Source organism: Lytechinus pictus, chromosome 5 (assembly GCF_037042905.1).
Source record: "Lytechinus pictus isolate F3 Inbred chromosome 5, Lp3.0, whole genome shotgun sequence".
Lineage (NCBI taxonomy): Eukaryota > Metazoa > Echinodermata > Echinoidea > Temnopleuroida > Toxopneustidae > Lytechinus > Lytechinus pictus.
The window spans coordinates 20,110,111-20,118,805 of record NC_087249.1 but is presented as its reverse complement, the minus strand read 5'-3'; positions in this window follow the sequence as shown (position 1 = coordinate 20,118,805).

The following is an 8,695-nucleotide window of genomic DNA, read 5'->3' as shown; positions in this document are numbered from 1 at the left end:
AAACCTGAAATACAAAAAATATCATTACCAAAAAAGTGAATGGTCTAATTTATATGATTACGTTGGCTTTTCTTTGAAATAATAATATCGATATCTAGGTGGTAGTGAATAAATTATTTCTCCCTGGAAATGTACTGCATAACAACCCCCTTGCTTTGATCATCAACTAGCAGATGAGTGCTTTTTTTTTTACTGAGAGAGAGTTGTGGATAGAGAGTAGGCCTAACGTGTGTAGAAGGGAGATTTCATGGAGATGAACGCATCATCCGTAAATCACACGAGCACATGATTTGATCATATAACAGAGATAGATAATAGACAAACCGAAAGACATTCTGATAATTAACTAATGCCCGATCTAATAACTCAAATTGTCTAATATTTGTCATCCCATTCCATCAATCATAATGCTCAGCTTTAATTAGTGATCATCCCAGATAATATAAGGCACTTACACATGAAATAATTCATAACTGTTGTATACCAATTCTGGGTTTGGGGCAGATGAAGGATTTCATTGAAAAGGGGCAACATTTGAAAGTGTGCTTATAGTCCAGTCAATCTAGCCATAATAGGGGGGCAACACGAGATATTCCACTGAAATGCTTTCCAGGAAGGTCCCCTAAACAACATACTAAAAGTCCCAAGAAATCCAAGCAGTGGAAATTTATGAAATTTGCATATTATGCAAATTAGCCATGAAAAATTAGGAAAAGAAGGGAAATAATCCAAAGATTACAAATTAAATGTCCAAAATAATTTGATTTGAATGGAAATTCATGGTAAATAACTGAATTCAATGTTTTCAATCAAAAGTGCACAAATTTCTACCTCATTTGCATATTATGCAAATAAGCATCCTTATATGGAAAAAATGTCAAGATATTGTGATTTTTCTCATATAGACTGCTTGAAAACATTTCATTAATGTTGACATTAATATGCTACTATATCACTAAGCATGAGAATTCATCCCAATGCCTGAAAATTAAGTTGCATATTATGCAAATTAGCCCTTTAAAAAAATAGAAAATGAGGAAATTAATCCAAAGATTACAAATTAAATGTCCACAGCAAGTAATTTTGAACATGATGAATAAATAAGTTTAATGTCTTTATTTAAAAAAGCTAGCAAATCTGCCTCATTTGCATATTATGCAAATAAGTATCCTTATATGGAAAATGTCAAGAAATTTAGATTTTTATCACATTGACTGCAGTGAAAACATTTAAGTTTTTCAAATTAATATGCTACTATCACTAAGCATTCAAATCTATCCTAATATGATTTATATTCAAGGAAAAATACTGGAAATATGTTCTTCGCTTCCTAAGCGTTAGTCTGACAAGATGATGGGATTGGTGTTGGGATTGGTGTGTAGTTTGTTAGAGTTGACAACCCTTTCTTATATGGATGGGAACGACTTAGACTTTCTTGAAATTTCACCGCATAAACATGATAAAGGGAGGCAAGGAAAAGCAAACTTATGGCAGGTAAGATCTGATGAGTAGTCTCATTAAGAAGTGCAGCAGAGATTCCGTCTGGCCTAGTTGCTTCATGCAGGTTGGTTTTCTTTAACAATTTCTTCAGTAGTCTGGCTACACCTGCTTGACTAAACAATATGTTATCTGGCCATATCTGGGTCAGGACTGGGTCCTAGGACTTCAGCGTCATCATCATCATGATCAGTGGTGAATACTAAAACTAAAAATCTTTGCCTTCCTTTTAATAATGATATTCCAATGTAGTCATAGCTATTGATATTAAGGGCTCCCAACATGCTAATTGTTACAGCCTGGATCATTGTCAATCCGGTCAACAAATTATGTATTATAGGCTTGTCTACAAACCCTCTTATGGTCCTCTTTAATGCATTGTAGCAATTCTGAGCTTTACCTTACCGATGCTTTTGGAGCTCTAAAATGTGCAAGCCTTCCTAGACTTTCTCTAAAACTCTTTTGACATCTTCCGACACAACTTATGTCCATTCTCTCATTGAGGCAACTTGTGTCGGAAGAAGACATGGTTAACGGTGTGTTCTTGTTAAAGTCCTCTTGATTGGCATTCAGTCTCCTATGCTCGACTTGTCGGATTTCAGTACAGAGAGTTGTATGATTGTCCAAAGTACATCTGCATGACACTATTAAAGTCAGCATTCCTCCAGAAGAACATCCTTAGTCGTACCATAAAATGTTTATTCCTCTGGAGAACGTCACAGTATACCCGTGAGTAGCACATTGTGGCAAATAAATTTTGGAAGTGGTACACACTGTCTAATCAATGTTGGATGGTATTTGATGGTGATGTTAAGGGTGTTCCATTATGTTGTGTCCTCTTGTTGGAAAGGCATTAATCTGGCTTAGTTCTCCATCTGGTTTGTTCATTGTCTCACTGAGGAATTTCTGTTTACCATAAATATCAGGAAATTAATATTATTATTTGCATACGACATACTTAGAAACTATAGCTTTAATATTTGGAGATGGTTGCCATAGGAGATTTATCCAAAGAGGAGAGAACAGAAAATGGATGCTTCATCATGAAGCAGCAACTGGATTCAGCAAGAACGTCTAATTACGATTCCTGTATCTGAGAAAGATGCCTATAATGCACTTTAAGCCTTCATCATGAATTTATGAATGGCTTTCATGTCGCTCGTATAGGCAAATGCCCATTTTTACTCTTATTAAGCATGCCCAGAGATATTGTGATCCAAGCAAGTACTCATATTCACCACCAAGACAAGTGAAGATGATGATGGGTTCTTGTAAAGCGTCGGTATCCGCCTCAGCTGGGCGCTCATGGCGCTTGCTCAAAAATAGGAAATATCTCACAAATTTCAATGTCTTCAAACAGTGCTTAGGATCATCATTCAGTTCAAGTACTGTCCTACAGTCCTAGTAATGCTACAATTGAGTTATTCTTGGGATAATGTTGGAGTGGGGGAACAGAAAGGTCTTCAGGTAAGACTCAAAAGTTGATTGGGTCTCTGCTCTCCTGATAAATTGGGGAAGGCTATTCCACAGCTTTGGTCCAGAGATGTAGAAGGCTCTGTCACCCCAGGTTGTGTGGCTGAGAGATTCCCTCAGCAATACTTGAGCTGCTGATCTGAGACTGTCTGTTGGTCTATGCTGAGATAGGAGCTCTGAGATGTAGGGTGGAGATTTATCGTTAAGCGCTTTAAATACAAGGACCCCAAGTTTATAAGCTAATTGGTGTGCTACAAGGACCAAATATTCGAAGCTAATGGGCTTTTATTTGTACGGGTGTGACATCTTGTGCTGATCACTTGGCAATCCAGGAGTTGCCAGCGTGGACTATACTCGCAAGAAACGCAAAGTCTCTATACAAAGTCAAGAAGAGAGCAAGACTTGGATGGAAATAATGAAAAATTCAAGCAGTGGGATCCATGTAGAATTGACTCATCATTGTACAATATGAGTGGGGTAACTGCTCGTGACAAAACTCAATATCAACCAAGCAAGAACTGTAGGGAAGGTCATCATGGTTAATACACATAATCTACATGGAATTTTAGAGGAAAGTATCACTTATGTGTTTCCTTGAATATTTATAACATGTCGGATGCTTATTTGCATAATATGTAAATTACACTTCAGATATTAAGCTGATTGTTAATGTATTTGCCATTCTTAGTGATCAAATCATATTGATCTAGACTGAAATGTTTTCATAACTGTTTTTGTGAGAAAAATCAAAATTTCTGGATTTTTTCCATATAAAGATGCTCATATATATGCAAATGAGGTAGATTTATTTACGATTTTTTATCTAAAACATAAATAAATTTGTAAAACTTGTCATGGGCTTCAGTTCAATTCGTATTGATTGCACTTGATTTCCAATATTTGGATTATTTTCCTTATTTGTAATTTATTATGGCTAATTTGCATAAAATGCAAATTTTGTGATTTTCCCATATGCTTGTATATTTAAGGACTTTTAATATGGTGTTTAGGAAACCTTCCTGTAAGGTATTGCCATATTCCAATGTCAATAGATAATCTACTTGCAATTTTTGAGGGATGTATCACCAGTGTGTTTTGTTGAATATTTATAACATGTTAGATACTTTTATTTGCATAATATGCAAATTACACTACAGACACTAAGCTGAATACAAATGTATTCAACGTCCTTAGTGATAGCAGCATGTAAATTCCAACATTAATGAAATTTTCAAGCAGATAATGAGAGAAAAATTACAATACCTACACATTTTTCCATATAAGGATGCTTATTTGCATATTATGCAAATGAGGTAGATTTTTTTGCACTTTTGACAAAAAACATTGAATACAGTTATTTATCATGAATTTTCGCTCAAATTAAATTGTTTTGGACACTCAATTTGTAATCTTTGGGCTATTTTCCTTATTTTTCTTACTTTTTATGGCTAATTTGCATAATATGCAAATTATATAAATGTCCACTGCTTGGATTTATTGGGACTTTTCGTATGTTGTTTAGGGGACCTTCCTTGAAAGCATTGCAGTGGAATATCTCGTGTTGCAATTAGTGGTGGGTCAAACCCTATATTGACTGGACTATTAGTTGCTCCTCAAAAAGAATCTGGCCATTTCATAAGCAGAGAATATCTATTATTGAAGGACAAGTCCACCCAAAAAAAGAGTTGATTTGAATAAAAAGAGAAAAATCCAACAACCATGACACTGAAAATTTCATAAAAAAATAGGATGTAAAATGAGAAAGTTATGAGACATTTTAAAATTTCGCTTAATTTAAAAAACAGTTATATACACATCCTGGTCGGTATGCAAATGAGGTAACTGATGAGGTCACCCACTCACTTTTTTCTTTTGTATTCTATTATAGGAAATATGAACTATTCTTTTCCTCCCCTTGTCATGTGAAATCGTGTTATATTCCTCCCTGAACATGTTGAATTAACAATGTTTAACATTATGTGGTTCAGACAAGTTTCACATTACTGTCAATAAAAAATGAAATATTGTATAATTCAAACAATAAAAAACAAAATAAATAGTGAGTGATGAACATCATCGACTCTCTCATTTGCTTATGAATGATATGTGCCTATTGTTTTGAGAAAAATAAGAGAAACAATAAAATGTCATAACTTTCTCATTTTACATCAGATTTTGCTGAAAATGTTAGTGTTATGCTTGTTAGATTTTTCTATATTGATTCAAATCAACATTTTCTGGGGTGGACTTGACTTTTAAGTAATAACGTTATTAAGGTTATCGACAGGATGGAAGCGTCGTGATATTGCATTTCAGACTCTCGCCTTTCAATCAGAGGGTCGTGTGTTTAAATCCCACCGCGGCCTCGCGTATACTTTGGCAAGGCGTCAATACACGCTTTGCTACTCTCATCCATGGTGTTGAACTGTTGAATGGCTACTCTAAAGAATGCAAAAGACTTTGAAGCATGCAGTTCTGTTTGGAAACAAAATGATTTTGGAAAAATGCAAAAAAAATGTGCGTGTGAAAGCAACGATCCTTTGCAAAAGCACTGAGAGATGTCCGTATAAAAGCGGATTATCACTAATGTTAACATGCATGTACTGCAAACTTTAAGGCAGGTTTTGATGAAAAAAAATTGCAATAACATTTTGTTAATAAAGAAAAAGGGGGCGTGACCCTATACCCTCTAAGGATCAACTGCGTAGCCAGGATTTAATTTTGGAGGGGGCGGTAAGTGCACGCGAAGCTTGCCAACACTAGGGTGCAGGGGGATCGAATTCAAATCAAGAGAAGGCGTCTCTTGCGTCTATAGTACCCTTATCAACTCGAATATTGACTTGCTATGATTAAAACAAAATTGTTTTCCAAATAAAGTATGAGTGCCCCAAAAATGGGAAAATATTGAAGAATTTGAAATAATTCCTCTTACCGCGCGAAGCGTGGAAGCTTATAAAGTTTTATGAAAATAAAGAACAGAAATGATTATTCCTACCTTGGTCACATCGGATTTGATTGTAAAAAGTGTATCCACATTAAGTTTCTTTAACTTAAGTCGCAAAACAGAGTAGAGGACGGGTTTATACAGGAAAGAAATAGGCGCTATATTCCTTCCCACGAATATAAAAAAAATTCTCAGAAACTTTAACCTGTTCTAACTTTGATATTTGTTAGTTTATATATAACTCGCTTAAGAAGAAAAACGAGCTCAAAATGTGAAAGGGATGATGCAAACTAAAAGAGCGACTTTTCCTTTCCCATGCTCGCGAAGGGCGGAAACCTCTGTGATTTATTTTGGGGAAAAATGTATAATTTCGCTCATATTAAGCGCTTTCTTTTGTTTAAGTAACTTAATCTTCAAAATCAAAATGATTAAGATATTCAAAATTTCAAATCAATGGCGCAAAACAAGACATGGATGTGCAGCGATATAGAATAAAGTATAATATCGTACATACTTTTGCACATAGCACGGCACGAATTTAATGCCTCCCCCTTTGAGCAGATACTTTGCCAAAAATTACTTGCTGAAAAGCGGAAGAAATAGCATTTTGGGGACTCGGGGAGTGACGGTAATGTTTACCCGCTCCGAACAGAAGAGCCAAACTTTTGTGTCAATGCAATATTTGAAAAAAAAATACTTGTCATACTCTTTACACCCATGTATACTTTATAATTTCTGGCAAGAATATACGATTCCCACAGGCAGGAAGGGGAAAAACGGAGTGGAAAAAATGTGTGGGAAACAAAAGGGAATGGCAATTTTGATATTTTTTCAAAATTTTGTATGAAGAGAGAAGAAATTCTCGTTTAGGGCTTTTATTCTTTTAACCAAAAAAGAAGGGGAAAGACAACAAAGCTATACCTTTCTTCCCTTTTCTCCTTTCGCTTTTTCTTTTTCTCCTTTTCTCCTTCTTTTTTTCTCTTTGGGAGGGTTTTTTTTTTTTTTTTTTTTTGGGGGGGGGCGACCGCCCCCACCGCCCCCACTGGCTACGCGCCTGCTAAGGATTCTCGCCTATGTATACAGAAAACAAATGGATGAGAAAATGAAAGCCGTGCTATTAGGAATATTCCTTGACATACTTGGGTCTTGCTATCTTAGTTGGAAAATTCTCAAATTAAACAGCCATTTTCGGATTGCATTTTCCCCTTTTTATTTGAATTGAGTACATTGATGGCGAGTATGACACTCTGATCAATAAAATAAACATTGGCAATGACATGAATTTTCTCTGCTCGTCTGTGTTTCTTTACAGTATCCGCTATGTTACTTCTCTCAGTTCATAAATGTAATCATGGTAATAATGATGTTCTCTTGACTATGTTGACAGAAGAACTCAACCAAATTTATCAGTTTTTATGTGGGATTCATTAAGATGCAACCTCGCACATCGATTCATATGGTATGCAATTGACGACCCCTTCGCAAGCTAGAATCAATATTCTTTACATTTTAATCATTGTTTCTTAGAAAGCTATCGTTCCTTATGAACCTTTTTCATGAAACTCATCAGGAGACGAGATTCATCGATCAAATGTGTTTATTCAAACTGATCTTCCCAATTATTAGTAATAATTCATAAAATACCTACAACGTAATGGAAAACCAAATAGCTCGATTCGCAACCGCGCTGATGCTTTAAACATCTTAGAATGTCTGCCATGTCTACTGAAGGGCAAACCTGTCAGCTCCCTTTCATTGTATACATTTATAATTTCGCCCTGTTCTTGTAATCCATTTCGGAAACCAAGCACAGAATCCATTAACTCTGAGGAAATTAATTCGAGATAATATTTAAAGTAATAGTAGCATTTTGTAGCAGTATACGTAGGCTACATTTTGCAGTTGGTCAATATAAGTTTCACCGTATATAGAAGAAGAAAGCTGAACGCATTTTATCACAAAAAAATCATCATCATATCCTTCGGTCAATCATGATAAGCGGGTCTGATTATGATCATTATTATATCATTAAACTATTGTTATTGTAAAGTGCAGCTAATCAGCAATTTTCAATATTATATGCAAAGAGTAAACTTAAGGAAATTCAAGTCATGGAGAGAAAGATTCCTATAAATGTGCATGGTGTAACATGTCCACACCATCGTAGATAAAGAGGCTCTTTTGGACGGTGATGTCAAAGCCAGAACGTACTCATGCAAAAGCAAACGTGTCTCAAAATCTAGCCAATCCCGTCTCAATTTACCTACATTATTTTAAGCAAGCATTAATATTTGGCTTTGCCATAATTAAGCGATGTGTGATAGGCCACTAAAGGGTAATTCATCCGTACTTGATTGGGAAATGCCGGGTGAAAAGGTGTCGTGATCACACCCTCCTCTCAGATAGAGTTATTGGATCACGGTTTCAGCATTGTCCAGCTTTCGTCAACTTTTAAGGCCACCGCCCACCTTACGACTGTTCGCGATCCGATTTTGGAACAAATCGCATTTTGCTAATTTTCTGAAAATGTGAATGGAACATATCACTTTTATTTGAGGTTAAAATTAATTGCAAGAATACTAATACAACCATTTTGAAAGATTGCAAGCCTTCATTTTGGAGTAAAGGCCAAATTAGTTTCAAATCGAAGCTAATCGTACGACTGCTATGACGTCATTACGACGCCCACGGAAAATTGCCCAGAAAATAATCGGTCTTGAATTACCCCCAATTGAAACTCTGTACAACAAGAGATTACTGGCTAAAGTTGAGGCTATCTTA